The following is a 16,698-nucleotide window of genomic DNA, read 5'->3' on the forward strand; positions in this document are numbered from 1 at the left end:
GAGTTTTTCTGAACAGGTATAAAAGCCTTTTCAGCTAATAAAGTAAGACCAGATCAATATAAGATAGCAACGTTGATGAGCGCCCCGAACAAGTACGTCTAGCGAGTGCGTTAAGAAGTCGTGCTTAGTTAAGGCTCACTCCGCTAGGTGGATGGTGCTGGCCCAGTGATCGCTGGCTAGAAACACTGCGCTGACTGGCGGAGGTGGTTGAGCGTCGTTTCCTGCGAACCTTGGCTTTGAGTCGCGGTTCCAGAGTCCCTTTCATCGCCCCCATGACATCGCCTGCACTTGCTACGCTTGTACGCGATACATCCTGGTCGAACGGTGCGCCCTCCCGCGGCAGCCTCTGAATCATGCGGGATGAGAGGTAGAGCACGGCTTCCGCCATAACCGCCATTACATCCTCCCGTCCGGACGGGCGAAGGTTAGACGCGACTGCCGCGAACACGCCGCCCAGGCGACCACTGGCTAGGTACAGACAGATGCAGAAGCCGCGGCCGAGTGTTGGAAATGCCTCGAGGGCACACAGCGATGTGATTACAAGGCCACGGCACTGACGGCCTTGTCCAGGATTAACAGGAGCGCGGAGAACACCTCCGGGACGCTGCTGACCATCGTGGCGGCCAGCAAGCAGCAGTTGCTTCCGGCCAGGAGGTAGACGGCGGTGGCGATGGTCACTCTATCGATTGCGTTCACCACGCGGAGGTACAACGCGAAGAGCGCAGCGTCTGTGGCCACGGACGTCCAGGTCATCCAGGGCTTCTTGCGGGCCGCGAACGCCAGGAGCGCAGCGTAGTACGCACTCATGACGGCGAAGGACGCCGAAAACATGACCGAAACACGACGTAGCACGTTGCTGGCGACGGGTCTCTCGGTGTTCGTTGTGGAGGCCAGCGTCAGTTTGGCGTGTTCGAGCATCAGGACCCTCAGACGCTGGACGAACGCCGAGGCGTGTTCTGTTGAGAAGCCATTCATCTTGGCAGCTTCTTGGACCACCGCTTCAGCACCCTTGAGGTCTCGGCGCGCTATCAGCCAGCGCGGTGACTCTGTGAGCAGTGTGCAGCCTATGGGGATGAACAGTGTCGGTGCCACGATCAGGAGCTGCAGCAGGATCCATTTGAGGCGGGCCTGTGAAGAGCTGCGAAACAGGCCTCGCCGAGCAAAAGACCCGCTGTTCCAATGAGGCTCACGTGCACGGCCCGGTGCTGGTTCGTCGACACCTCGGTCACCAGGGCGAAGGCCACCATGGTGAGCGCACTCGAGGTGCCAGAGATGAGGAACCGGCTGCACAGGTATACGAGGTACGTGATGGCGAAGCAGCCTCCGAGGGCCGCAACCATCAGCACGCACGCCGCGCTCAGGATGATTGGCCTGCGGCCGACGACGTCTGTGGCAAAGCCGGACGCGACGAGGATCCCAAGGCGCCGGCCATGTAGACGGCGTTGGCCATGGCAATGAGCCAACGTCGGTGGCACACCAGGTTCCAGAGGCTCACGATAGCGTTGTGGGCGACCTCTTCGTCGTAGTCCCATTGGTCGCACCAGACGACCTCGGTGTTTTTGGGATCGGTCGGATTCGCGTAGACGGTGCAATGGCTTCGGCGCCCGCTGTCTTCGACAGGGATGGCAGTCTCCTTCCAGAGCGCGATCGAGAGATTGACGTCCGCCGGCTTCGCACACCAGTGGTCTAGCTCGCTGGCGATGAGCGGGAAGGCGAGCGTGTTCGAGTGCATGGCCCACACGGATAGTATGGCGAAGAACAGTGTACCCCTCTGGAAGTTGCCGTAGCCGAAGGCATCGGCGCAGTCGAAGGTCTCGCTCAGCTGCGATCCGACCGCGCCTAAGTGGAACTGGAGAAAATTCAGCACGTTTAGCATGGCGCAGACCAGACGGCAGGAGTTGTCGCCGCTGGAATGCTAGCTTCGTAGGGCTGGCTTTAGGCATCCGTCTCTTTGCTCTTCTTCTGTACTTCTCGAGCTGGCACGTTGCACGCAGCTCGTGCGTTGTTGCATTCGCGCAAAACTAAACTGCCTGCCAAAATCCGGGGAAATTATGTTCGGATACAACTTGTGCAAAAAATCCTTGACAAAGACGAAAAACAGCAAGGAATTTTGCTTTCGCGAAGTTATTTTATTTCGTTTGAAGTGCACTGAAGGCGGACAGAATATATTTCCACGGCTGCCTTTTCGCTGCATTTCGAGTCGTCGGCTACTATTGCAATGTTTGCAGAAGGTCCCTTAAATGATCTTCTAATCCATTTTGAATACGGAGTGGCAGAAGATTTGCATCCTGAAGGTAATTTCGTCGAAAACAACCGCTTAGCGCTGGAAGGATGTTATAAATTTTTACAATTAAAGGCCACATAATTTGCGGAGGCCAAGCCACATCCGAAGCGTCTCCGCTCGAGATTCACGTGAGGGCGAAGTTTGCATGCAGCCGAGCCTGAAAATAACACAGATACAAATTTTAAAATAGGTCTGACGTACATTATGTACATAATTTATAGCGCATCACTGCACATTCCGTGCTTGTGACTGTATAAGCTCCGTAACATGCCCACGGCACGAGCCCCTTCCAGGCGACGTGGTCAATGAGAGTCGCACGCCATCCCCACCATCGTCATCAGCATCGTAAATTCTGCCCAGCAACGACCCTGTGGCCCAGGACCTCCGGAATGACGTGAACATCGGGTGAACACTACAGTTTCCTCTCAGAGCACACAGACAGTGGCTGCGTATCATAAGCGGTAAACACTAAAGGTGCAACAGAACAGCGCTTAGCCCTTTGAAGACTGACTACATTGCCACAACCATTAACTGCTCACTGAGCAAACATTGCTCTTTAGGTTTAACTGTAAAGGGACGTCAACTAAAGGCCATTTTCCTACGAAGTAATTAACCGTTTTGGCGCTTTGACCAAATATGGCGACAAGTCCCATTTGAACCTTCCTAGATGTGCGTCATGTACATTCACTTCAGACTGTGTACCGCTTTTAAAGAAATATTAGGCCATAGGGATTGCTTCCAGGCCACGCAGTGCGACTCTTCTGGCATCGCAGCTTTACGAAACCCTCGAACGCGGCAGCGTTCAAAGGAAGCGTAGGACTTATAATGGCTTTAGAGCACCTCCTTCCACAATACCGCTTACCAGGAAGCCCCTTGGTCAGTGTATTTTTGACGTAGGCTGTACCATATGTACAGCAGTATCAGAGTTAACCTGCCCCCTGTTCACAAAACATTCGAGGAGAAAGGAACGACTGTGTAACTAGCAATGGTACAGGTGTTCTCGGTACGCTTCCAACCCCGACCAGACAACGCTACGATTCTCAAAATATTTACTGCGAAATGATGCCGATGGTGACCACATGGGTCGAAATAACTGGTGCTGCACGCCAGATATGTACAACTGCTTATGACTGAGTACCCGTGTGATCCTGTGTCACACACGCGGACGCTTGGGACTATAAAGTAGGAGATGGGAGGTGCCGGTCGAAACGACGCTTTTCGCTTCGCTGTGTGTTACCAGGTTGTCAGTTTGTGGAACGCTCAACTAGCAAAAAGCATTTGGCACACTATTTAATTTTCTTACGCGCACTGATAGACCACGTTGATAGTGGTTCCTCTCTACCAAAAATTTATGCTGAAAAATGGCCGAAACTGTCGTCCGGAGTTCTCACTTCAGCGCCGATGAGATAGGCGCCGTACCGTTCTCGTCGCAGAAGCGTCATGAGCCGCTGCCACAGCTTGTTCCCAAGCGCATCACGAGTCCTCGAGAAGTCAGTGTTGCAGAGGCTAGTTGCTGCTTAGATGTACATCCCGTCGTCGTCTCCATGAGTTGTAACTTCTGCTGCATCTCGTGTAGCAGCTTGCGCAGCAGCTTCTGAGGCGGCCGCTTGGTTCTTCTTCTCAACTTCTTCCCGGAGAATCTTCAGCCGTGTGAGGAGTGCTTCCATCTGGAACGTGCCGGGCGAACTAAAGCTGTAGGCGTCCTTCATTTCTGTACCCGACAGCTGAAGGCGTGACTTCGCGATATCCTCATACCTGCTGTACGATTCAAGGAAAGAGTCCAGGATCAAGTTCCTGAAGGCAGGCGGGCAGTTAGGGTCGTCCTTCAAGGCGGCTTCCACCTGGTCGCACACGGCCACCCTTAGCGTCTCGTGGCGGATAAAGTCGTCGTACTTGTCGGAGTCACCTGGTTCGTTTTCCTGCTGAAATCCGCTGAAGTACGGGTGCTCGCTCATCAACGAACGGATGCTTACCAACACGTTGACGAGTCCGAGGGCCGGACTCCATCCAGGTCCGGGCGCCGTTTTGATGGTGCTGACGCAGACCTTGCCGCTGTTGTAGAGGTTCACGTTGAAGCGGACTCGGCCGGCGTCCGTGGTCATGAAGCGCATGCGGGGCGGGCTGAGCGGGTAGTCCGGGGGACAGTGGAGCAGAAAATGGAAGAATCCACCCTCGTACGGCGTTCCGGTCGAGCCCACTATGAGTACGTGGATTCTTGTGACGTTGCTCTCTTCAGGCGAGATGAAGATTCCCGCGGGCGGACTGGCGCGGAACTCGGCGATATCTTTCTTGACCCTCAGCATGGTTTGCGGCGACGGCTTGTGGTTGTATTCCAGTGGATCCCAGGAGTAGTAGCTTGCAGGCACCTCGCCACTCATTCTTACGTTTCGGCGGGACGACAGTGTTGTCGTTGCAGTGTATGAAGGCTCCGAACGCTCGCTCTTCTCCTTGATGATGATGATGATGTCCTCGGGTTTAATGGCACATACCCACGGCCGGGGATTGGCCAGGGTGCACTGCTGATACTCTGCCCCTTGTTGTTGTTGTTAGCCTATCAAAAGATGGCACATACCCACACTGGGGGATCGGCCAAGAATCGGGTGGCTATTCACCTGAACGCAGTATATCAACGTTCCTACATACCTCAAGCGCATAGAGTACTGTAGCGCCCTCCTTGAACTGCGCCTAAAAGCGCAGTCGAACGAAAAAGACGAAAAGAAAGTACGCGCCATCCCATGAACACTTATATCAATACGTCACTATTGTTTGAACGTGCAAGGCACCCTAGCCAATCTACACTGTGGGTATGTGCCACTCCACCTGATGCCATAACCAGGCGGTGACTATTTAAATTGCAGATTGCATATGGCAAGCATGGGATGACCTAACAAAAATTGTGTAATTCTGTTTCCGTAGCAGAGGAGGCTGCAGGAGGTTATGGCCAATCCCCCTTGTGGGTATGTGCCATTTTGTGAGGGGAACAACAACAACAACACCTGATGCCAACAACAACAACAACGTAATGCCACGGCACGTTTGTTTGTTTCGATCCGCAGCCGCGGTTGTAAAGCAAGTAGACATTGTACAGGTTCGGACAAAAGTGGACGGAGCACACTACTGACTACCAACGTTTTTTTTTCAGGAGTTGCATAATTTAAACTGGCATCTATGGTATGTGGAGGCTGCTGGCGGATTCAAGGGCGTTCTGTCGTGTACAAATAATTGTTCTTCGTGTCCGATAGAGAAAGGCGTGATTGAAATTATCACGGAATGGCCTGCTCCGTTTACTTATGTCCGCACCTGTATGTCTGTATTCATCGTTTTCCTTTAATTGTGCGCATTTGCCAGGGTCCAAGCGGAGTGGTCACATGATCATTACATAGGAGAGGGAAAGAGAATCACTTTATAAACAGAGCTCAGACTAGGCGTTCAGTATGTCGTGGGCCTGGGTGACGAGAGCAGGCTTTCCTTCCCAGGATACACACGAGCTGGAGTGAGATAAGGAGAATGTGATGAATAGCCTGAACAGGTTCAGAGGACAAGAGAAGAGACACTGGTTAATACCAGCACAGCAAGCAGGCCAGTTCGAAGAGGAGGGGTGAGAATGCAGTCAGAAAAGGACGAATTGGGCAGCTGTAGTGATGATGTTCAACAGTATCGCAAGGGAACAGCAGTTCACAATTGTTAGCGAGGTGATCGAGGTGATGGAAGGGCAGGACGACCAGGAGTCGGCAGGAAGGGTGGTGGTGGCTGAAGCCCAGAAAAGCTCATGACGGATGGTGAGCAGGCCACGTGAAGGTCCCGAATCAAAACAGCATCCTCGTCGCCAAAATATGTTGTATCGTAGTAATGATAATTAGCAATGAAACAGTACACGTAGCATACGGTCGAGCCGATCTGTATTCTCCTACTTCGTCGTCTTCTCTCCCCCCATGCGCGCGAGTGCGTGCAGCGCACTTGCCACACTTCATCTTTATCACAGTAAGGGAATACGTCTACTTAAGGCAGGTAGTGCCCGCTGATCCGGAGCATGAGATGGAAATAACTAGAATAAGAATGGGGTGGAGCGCATATGGCAGGTTCTCTATAGGGTCATGAATGGCAGTTTACCAACATACCTCACGAGAAAAGTATACAACGGCTTTATCTTACCGGTATTCACCTACGTGTAGAAAGTGGAGGATAATGAAAAGGGTTCCGCTTAAGTTAAGGACAACGCAGCAAGCCATGGAAAGAAAAATGATAGGTGTAACGTTAAGAGACCGGAAGCGGGCAGAGTGGGTGAGGGAACAAACGCGTGTTAATGACTTCCTAGTCGAAATCAAGAGGAAGAAATGGGCATGGGCAGGGCATGTAATGCTAAGGCAAGATAACTGCCGGTCCTTAAGGGTAACGGAGTGGATTCCAAGAGAAGGGAAGCCTTGCAGAGGGCGGCAGAAACTTAGGTGGGAGGATGATATTAAGAAGTCTGCGGGCGCACGGTAGGCGCAGCTGGCAAAGGACCGGATTGATTGAAGAGACATGGGAGAAGCCTTTACCCAGCAGTGGCCACAGTCAGGCTGTTGATGATGATGGTGAACGGCTGCTTTTGATCAACGTCAACAAAGCTTTAAGCTATTTCTTCATAAGTGCACTACACCTTGTCATTAGAACAAGCGGTGCTGAGTAAATGGCTGTAGTGTTCGAGTGGTGACCGCGAGTTCATAGCTTCAATCTCGGTCCAGGCGGACCGGGATCTCCACCTGGATCGCCTGGACCGGGATGTCTGTTTGCGCTAGAGTGCTTTGAAGCTAAGTAAACCGACGTGCTAGTGCACCTAATTAGCCTTTGGTCTAGCCACGCTAAATCGCCCGTCGATATTTAGACAGCCTTTAGACTGTTCACAGGCGTTTGTCTATAAGGTCTACAGATGTCAAAAGAGAAATCCTGGACTAGTCTATAGACAATGCAAATCCTATAGAAAGTTTTTACACAATCTCTATATTTAAGGCCAAACACTTTTAGTAGACTGCCTACAGGCTGTGAGTACACAAAAGGAAATATCTAAAGCTAGGCAAGAGACAGGAAGTCTATAGACTTCCTGTCTCTTGCCTAGCGTTAGGGATATCTGCATACGCCATTGGCGTCTCACCAAGACATGCCTGAGAACACTCTGCAGGCGCTGTCTTCGCGCAGAGCAATCACGCTGGAAAACCCAAGTAAAATCTCAACCCACAACATGGAAGCGTTAGCGCGTTAGTTGTTTATTTTCGCGTTTTTGATAAAGAGGGAAGCGTCAACTCCAGGCAAAACAAAACGAGGAGCATTAGCGGTAACCACAAGCAGTCTTTGGTCGAATAAAAGCTGTATGCGAATTTGCTCGAACCTTCTCATAAACGTCATAAACGAAAGTAGAACACAGGCTGTATCAGGCCTGTCATATCACGGCCTATATACGCGAACGGTGCAAGCTCCACAATGTAGAGCCGTGAGAATTTGAACGCTATGTAATCTTTATATCGACATAATGTATTTTCCCTACGCTGATATATGATGTTTGCAGGCAACAGAACAGACGCATGGCACATCATAGAAGCGCGTCAGCAAGGCCCAAGTACGTTATTTTTGCTTTGTGGCACAAAACATAACAGAGTAAAATATAACAAAACTCACTCCATGCCCTTATTGTCAATGGTTGGGGTGAAAAAATATTGGGTGCACATCAGACGTTAAATAAGATTTCAGCCCGTAAAGTGACGCGGGCCAACCAGTCCTTTCTGTCGCTCCGTTGGGATCAAAGTAAATCTAAATTTTGCACCGCAGTGGCTGCGTCATTTGATCAGTACCACCGCAGGCGAATGCCTTGTGAAATTCTGGCATGCTTGAGACGGCGATGGTGCAAGCGGCCGAAGCTGTGTCATTATCGAGAGAATTAATGTCCTGGCTCGGCTTCGCTCCAGCACAGAGCGAAAGGCACGCCCGTTTGAAGAACAGCTCCTCCGAAGAGAAAGGGGCTTCGCTTTTCGGCGTAGCCTCTGCGAGCAAGGACTTGGCTTCAAAGATAACTTTCAGTGCCACTGCCGCTTGGAATGCCTCGTCAAACTCTGCGTCGTTGAGTGGCCCGTGGAAAGGGCCGGAGTAGTTGGCGTAACACGTACGCGCCGCTTTGTAACTGCTGGCTGCCTCGACCGACCACCAGGGCCCAGCAGAGGTCCTGAAGAGCAGTGACATCACCTTCCGTGCCATCTGGAAGCCCAGCGTCGCGAGGTTGGCATAGCTGCCTCGCGATATGACGTCGAAGAAGAGCGGAGGTACAGCGAACATGTGGGGGACGACCAGGGTGTTCGTCTCGATGCCTCCCAAGAGCTGGACCTCCACACTCTCCGAGAACCGCTCGTCTTCGGGTGTCGTGGAGTCTTCGTCGACGTCGTCGGCTAGCTTCGTTCTTCTCAGCACGTTCAGCTTGTTGTAGATCCAGTCGTTCGCCCGCATGCCGAAGCTCGGGTTGTACCTGCTGTTGTCGACCTCCTCTGCAGAAAGACTACCGTTACTGAACCTCGTTATGTGCAGTTCCTTTACCTTAGACAGTGCGACGATACGATCCGCGTCGCTCATCCACTTCAAGAAAATAGAAGCCTTTTGCTGGGTAGTATTAAGGATTACAGAGTAGTAATCGTCCACTGTTTGGGCAGTAGTCGGCAAGATGGACAGCACCTTTGTTAAAGATGGCAGCCAGATGTGCTTGAATGTGGCCGTGGTGTCTTGGTGGCAGATCTTTTGGACCAACTCGGTGTCGACTTTTGATTCTGAGGTATGCATAAAGTCTAGCTTCAGAAAGTTGACCACTAGCAACGCGAGAGGGTACAGGGCTTTCACTAGTGGCATCTCGTGCAGTAGGACAGATCGGAGGTCGCTGCATGTACCATTGAAATCTCTAGCCAAGACATCTGTGCCATTGGGTAGCTTCAGTTCGCTTTGGGAGCTCGTACCCTGAACCCATTTCTCGGGCGGAAACTCGGCGCAGTCGGTGCTTGATGCCGGTGATAGGGGAGTACTGGATCCTGTTCGGTGTGTGTCATTAAGCCCTATACTATCGTCGAGAGCCGAGCAAGATGCGATTACAGCTTCAGTGACGTTCTTGCCTCCGACGGCTTTGAGTACAGCCTCAAGGATACTGTGATCTTTCTTGGCCTTCTTCGGTAGTCGTTGCTGGAATGAAGCACACCTGTTTACTCCTATGTAGACCTTATTCTCTATTTTTCCGGTAGTGATCTTGAAGAGCGCGTGCAGCCTGTACACGAAAGACAGTCGAAGCAGCTGAGAGAATATCTGGTCTGAGGACATCCCGTGCCACGTTAGTGCCTTTGTATCTGAGACCTGCGGAGAATGCAAGCTTGAGTTGAATTCAGCGTATAAAGCTTCAATTGAGATGCGTGCGCTGGCGTGATTCGTTTTGCCATACGTGCAAAGTACACACAGAACAATTTCTTTCTATCTATGTAACTGTGACACGTATTCTCGTGGACAAGTCTCCAATACCTGCGAAAAGGGCATTAGGCGCAAAGGCGCAACTTCTGGTAGCGATAACTTCATTTGACTACCATACACCACAGCATGTGAATGAGACTTTTACCTTCAGAAATGTTGCATGGAGCCATCGGCTAAATGCCGATATATTGGCTTCGGCTGCCGTTCACAAATCTTGAAGAAACTCTGATTATCGATAGACCAAACCCCTTATACCTCCTTGGGTCTCGGCTTCTTCATGTGAATAAACAACTTTAGAAGGGGAAGGGGAAACACCGACGACTGAAGAAATGTATTGAAGTTACGGCTACCGCACAACAACCTCGTCGCTGTCTTGCGGCACGACCTGTACGACTTAAGAATAGCTACTTCACGTCAACGACACGAAAACTGCGCAAAAGAAGGGATGCGGTAAGACGGGGTAAATAGGGTGCGGTGTGTGAACGGATGCTTTTGTGAGCTGGGATATGCAGATGTAAATTCATTATCCAAAAAGGGAAAACAGAAAAACAATACAGTATAACACGTATGCACTGCCTTCTTTAGAGAAACGGAGACAATGGCCACGCGACTTAGTTTACCAATATCACTGCCTCAAAGCTTTTCATGCTTTTGGAGTTTTGCGGGAATCTTGATAGGGGAGAGCTGCGGAATAATTTCGACCACCTGGGGATCTTTAACGTGCACTGACATCGCACAGCACACGGGCGCCTTAGCGTTTTTCCTCCATAAAAACGGCGGCTGTGTTTTTATAGAGGAAAAACGCTAAGGCGCCCGTGTGCTGTGCGATGTCAGTGCACGTTAAAGATCCCCAGGTGGTCGAAATTATTCAGGAGCCCTCCACTACGGCACCTCTTGTTCCTTCCTTCTTTCACTCCCTCCTTTATCCCTTCCTTGGCGGCGCGGTTCAGGTGTCCAACGATATATGAGGCAGATACTGCGCCATTTCCTTTCCCCCCAAAACCAATTATTATTACTAGATCATTTATGATCCTTGATGAGAGAGGTAAACATCGAAGAAAAGATTCTAGGCTATTCCAGTAGCCGTAGTCTTTAGTGGCGGGAAGAGCCATAGTTCTCACGTCCGTCATATCTAAAAATTAACATCGCAATAAAGGGAACGCTGATCGGACTTCGAGGGGTTTATAGCGTTTATAGTGCTGCTTACGTAACGCCCCCAAAGGAAACTGTGAACTAGGCAACGAGGAACCCAAGACAGGATATTAGCTACATATCCACACTGCTGCACAGCGCAATCTCAGCCGCAGAACATGGAATTACAACTGCTACTCAAAAGCAGCTGCTCGCGAATATTACATAGCCTCTTCTCGCGCGGCTGTCTAACTCTCCACTCAGGTCAACATCCTGTGCTGAATATGCTCCTCATCGCCCCCCTCTTCTTTCCTGGCTTCCTTTCCCGCTGTCTCACTCCTTCTCTCCTCCTGTGGATGGCTTTGCCCTCGCGCCTTCCTTCTTACACTGCAAGGCTTACCCACTGCCATCTGCATAAAGGCTGCTCCGGACGAGGCGCGAAGGATGTGTTAGTGCATTGTTAAAGAGGAAGAGACAATTTGTTTTCTGTGCCCAATACTTTGCTTTGAAAGAGGCCGATATGGGCCAGTAATTATGCATATAAGCTGAAACACCTGTGTGCAGCGTTAATAATTAAAAACGATTTCGTGCACGCAGTTTCGGTCTCGGTCGGCACCAGCCCTGAAGTGCACTTTGACATAACGGTCGACTGGCGAACCTGGTCTACAAAAACACTGGTCACGACGGCGTCGCCGAAAAGTACTGGTTGTTCCTGAGAACGAGCACTGGATTCGGTGACGTCAAAATAATTGGGACAACTGACTTTACTCGATGTGGGTGGGAATCCCAAGCGGGTCCTCGGAATGTCATGTTACACTCAACGCTTGCGACTGATACCTGCTAGAAGGAATCTCCTTAAACCAATGATTCGAATGATAACGTTTGTTTGCGTTCGAAATTTTGTGTCTGTACTTTTTTAAAGCTTGGCAGCAAAACCATAAGTACTTGATGAAGGATTAGAAACAATGATAACAGGAAGACTGCTTTCGCAAACAACAGGACAAGGTGCTTTGAGCGATAGTACGCCAAGGGCTCCTCTTACCTCGAAGACCTTGTTTACGATGTCCTGGAGACTCCTCGGGACACCCAGATAGTTGACGCAGTGGCTGTAGTATCGGGACACGGCACCAGCAGGCTCTGCCAGCTCAGTTTTTGCCATCATCTCGCGGTGTCTTCTGGCGGTGTAGTTGCGCAGTACGTCGGCCATGAAAGACGAAGACGACGCGGTTGGGGTCTGCGACGTTCTTGTAAGCCAATGCCCGCAGACGTGCCGGTAGAAGTCGTGGCACGGCTTCACGCGCTTGTCCACGATGACGTCCATGTAGTCGAGCACCTGGACGTCAGCAAGGAGACACGTTCAGGGCGTAGTGCATCGCTCCTGCTGCGCGTCGGAATACACAGACGATGGAACTCGGTGTGTTGAGAGCGCAGTGTACGCGGCATAGTGGGTGCCTGTACACATTAGTGCTACACAGCTTAAACCATCCTACTGCGACATGTAAAAGCACGAAATTTCTTACTGTTGGCCCGGATCAGCCCAAGTTAGCGGTACTACTGGCCAGAATTGCCCTGTGTAAAGTCACGAGAGAGAGAAACAACTTTAATGAAACACCAGTCAATGAACGCCAGGAGGGAAGTTCATCTCCCCTGTCGCCCCCAGCCGTCGATTGGAACCCCTTGGGACACAGCAGCAGCAGAGGCTTGACCGACGACGTCCTGCTGGACATTAGGGTCTGGGCTGCAGAGCAAGGCCTCCCAGGATTCTGGAGTGCACGAGCTATCGTACCTAGTCGGACGTGTCCACACCATGTGGACCAAAGTTGCTGCCTCGTCACGAAATTTGCCCTGTAATCTGAATACTTCAGGGTGCCACTTGCTGTAGAGTACAGGGTTGGGAAAAACCCCCGTCTGTAATTTTGTCCACGTAACCTCCTCTTTCTTACTGAGCTGTCTGTCCGCTGGCAGGTAAATTTGTCGACAGTCGCGAGCAAAAAAAGATTAGCACTGAGTGACGTTCCACAGGAGCGGCAGATAGCAGCGCTCGGCGCTGCGATTACGAACACGCTGATAACAGATGTGCCAGGTGGGTTCGCAAAGCACGCGATGTATTTTCACCACTCCGGTGACGTCACTGTGCTAATCTTTTTTTACTCGCGACTGTACACGCTGCAGTGCGTGAAATACACTGGGGACGTGAAGTCACAGCAACGTGGGCAAAGACATGAAAATTTCATCAGTGAGATGATGGCCTGAAGACGAACTGTATATACCGCAAGCTACTTTATCCGCCTTTATATAGATGCTGGGAAATGTAATCTCAAATTGTGAAGTCTCGTTAGGATGCAATGACATGGGAGGCGTCGAGAAGCCGCTTCGCTCAGTACAACATTGTTTCCAAGCTAGGAATGTCACTAACATCCCTCTTCTGGTACAATGAGTAGCGTCGCATGAAGCAGCCACCCTTGCGACAAGACTCATCATCTCTACTATATATCGAACTATTTAAAGTTCACTTGAGAAACAATGACCTGCGGCACTGGCCTCAAAGTGGCCTTTTCCTGTGCCTGGTGGGATAACACTATTCTAACAAAATCTGCAGGTTGTACTCTTTCCCTGGCCTGCGCCAACAGGCCTCCCTTTCTTAACGAATACCACCAGAGCGTCCACTTTAGGCACACATTATCAAGACCCCTCGCGTTAAACACTAAAAAAAAATGAAAATTGGCTGTCGGGGAGAGGAAATGGCGCAGTATCTGTCTTACATTTCGGCGGACACCTGAACCACGCCATAAGGCAAGGGATAAAGGAGGGACTGAGAGAAGAAAAGAAGAAAGAGGTGCCGTAGTGGAGGGCTCCGAGATGATTTCGACTACCTGGGGATTTTTAACGTGCGACTTCGTATAGCACACGGGCGCTTTTGCGTTTCGCTCCCATCGAAACGCTGCCGCCGCGATCGGGTACTTCCCCCCGGGTACTCCGGATCAGTAGCCGAGCGCCCTAACAGCTGGGCTCACGGCTACTGATCCGGAGTACCCGAGTTCGAACCCGACCACGGCGGAAGCGTTTCGATGGAGGCGAAACGCAAAGGCGCCCGTGTGCTGTGCGATGTCAGTGCAGGTTAAATATCCCCAGGTGGTCGATGTTAATCCGGAGCCCTCCACTACGGCACCTCTTTCTTCATTTCTTCCCTCAGTCCCTTCTTTATCCCTTCCTTTACGGCGCTGTTCAGGTGGGAAACAGCGTTGGCGGTTTATGTGATTACATCAGTGCTTTGCAACGGTTTCGCAGCGATAACATATGAAGATACCGTCGGTAGTGCTTTGTACCTATAGCAGAAAATCCCCAGCAGAGGAGTAAAATAACTATTTAGAGTACACTCACTTCGCTACAGGCTGGGTTAAGGCAGCGGTAGCTAGGCTTGGGGAACATCTTGAAGATCAGAACGCTGAGAGGGATGCCCAAGACTGAGAAGAGGCAAACCGCCAATAACGCCGCGGGTCCGGGAAATAGAGAGAGATCGCCTGCGTGTGGGGTAAGTTCTGCAGTGAGGGAAAACGAGTACAAAGTGCATGACAAGATGGATATATGAAAGAAACCTACTGTGACTGAAACCAGAGAAAATATGGGGTAATTTCTGAAATAGTTGTGTTGATGTGAGCGGCAAGCTAATAGCGTAATCATTTTCGAAGCGAAAGTAATTTATTAGGAAGTGCAGATGAGAATATTGGCATGACAAGACGTTCCACATCCGCCATTTGGCTGGGGTGGCACTCGCGAATTCGCTCAAAATTAGGTAACACTAAACACAAATAGACTGGAGATAAAAAAGCCACTGCAGCAGATCACTTGGTAGAGTACCTTACACGACTTACGGAGATCGTGGATTCGGATCTTTTTTGCCTGCCACACGAGGCGGTTTTTCTTTTACTTTATGGAAATTAGTTTCTATCTTTAATAGTGTTATGCTAATCATTTTGGAATCTTGTGAGCATCACCATTAAAACCATTCCAGTACGCGTTTCTCGCTATCAATGGCTGTTGGCGTTCTTGATATATTTTGCAAGATGAGCTTGTCCCTTCCTTACCCTATGTAAAGTAATGCTGTGGCAGAGTAAGGTATGGTGTGGTATATGGCGTGGTGCAGTATATGGTTGTTTTGACCTAAGAGGACGCCAGTTATATGTTCACTGCGTCACATGCGTCGGTCAAGTAGGCTTCTTGCCGTTTATTTCGGGGCCGCCGCGGTGGCTTAATGATTATGACGCTCGGCTGCTGACCCGACAGACGCGGGTTCGATCCCACGACCGCGGCGGTCGAATTTCTATGGAGGCGAAATTCTAGAGGGCCGTGTACTGTGCGATGTCATTGCATGTTAAAGAACCCCAGGTGATCGAAATTTCCGGAGAACTTCACTACGGCGTCCTTAATAGCGTGAGTCTTTTTCGGACGTTAAACCATAACACCAACACCAGCAGTTGATTTCAGCTAGAATACAATTAGTACAAGTTCTCTGTAATCCGCACTGCTTTGAACTCTCTTTAAGTCATTTTCTTTTCCTCGCTTTCAGCATTCTTTTCCATGCTTCTTTGTCATTTACCAGGTTTCGAATGCACAAGTGAGCGCTGGGAAGGCACAATGTGCAGAAATTATGCTTCCTATTTTCGTTCACCGAACACTTTACATATATGAAAATATACTAACATATACGTACAGCAATCTATGAAGTATGGAAGGCCTTTATTCAGTGAGACTGATCGTCTAAATGTAATCGTAGTAATTATAAAACCTATGTTATGACAGATGAACAGCTTCAAAAGTTTAAAACCCATATAACACGCGTGCCACAATTATAGAGACGAAATAGATCTAGAAAAATAAGATGCCATGCTGATCTAATGCTGAAAACCATTGAGTGCTAGCTAGCTGCCGGAGTTATCGAGGAAATATGTGCTTACGTGGCGAATATTTTTTCTCGGAAGGAGGCAAATTCCCCCACTCTTCGGATTTCACTTTGCCATCTGAAAGATGATCAATAAAAATAAAATGAGTACCTTTATTATATACTATTTAAATCTATCAAGTCCACCAGGGGATATAATATTTCGCAAATTACGCGGGGAGGGTAAGCTGGTGCCGGACGTAGCTTTCAAAGTACCTTTAATTTATAAGATTACAAGAAACCGCTTTTGCGATCACAGCAAGTTCTGCTCATTTTAACAGTGTCGTTCAAGTCGTTTTCCAATTTCACGATTACCACTTTAGAACAAGCAGCGTGATTAAGAATAAAAAGAGAACACAACGGCACTCGTAAAAGATGAATCTTCTCTAATTCCTCAGTCGATATCTGGAGTGCGGATGGAATCGAAACAACGTTATCTCGAACCAAATGTAAATCCTCCTTTTAGGAGACATGTTATCTGGTGTAAAGTGGAGTCTCAGCTCTGTGCTTCCTTTACCTTGGAACAGCAAACCTTCGGAGCATAAACTGACTCTGAATTCAGAAGTCCAGTAGTTACGCAACGCTTTTTTTTTGCTGTTTACCTACTTACGAGCAGTAGATAATTTTACCGATAGATACTTTAATAATTATTGATTGATCAATATGATCTACCGTTTGAAGGGTCCTCGCTTAATCTACACCGCTTGTTTGAAGAACAACAGTGATTTCTGTCGGCATAGTTGGTTCACTTCATGAATTTCAAAACGCAGCACCAAAACACTACAACGGTGCGCTATGTGTTGGTCTTCCGTCGTCACTGCGGTCCTGACTTTTACGCGGAGATTTTTTTCAAATGTGTAGAGTTTTCAAAAATCTC

At 49.7% G+C, this 16,698-nt stretch overlaps 1 pseudogene; it reads right to left on the reverse strand.

Annotated features, from left to right (window-relative positions):
• Positions 1-3,801: 3,801 nt before the first annotated feature.
• Positions 3,802-4,662, reverse strand: LOC144103739 (ubiquitin-conjugating enzyme E2 Z pseudogene; annotated as a pseudogene).
• Positions 4,663-16,698: the final 12,036 nt, after the last annotated feature.

The sequence above is a fragment of the Amblyomma americanum genome, chromosome 9, assembly GCF_052857255.1.
Source record: "Amblyomma americanum isolate KBUSLIRL-KWMA chromosome 9, ASM5285725v1, whole genome shotgun sequence".
NCBI classification, from domain to species: Eukaryota; Metazoa; Arthropoda; class Arachnida; order Ixodida; family Ixodidae; genus Amblyomma; species Amblyomma americanum.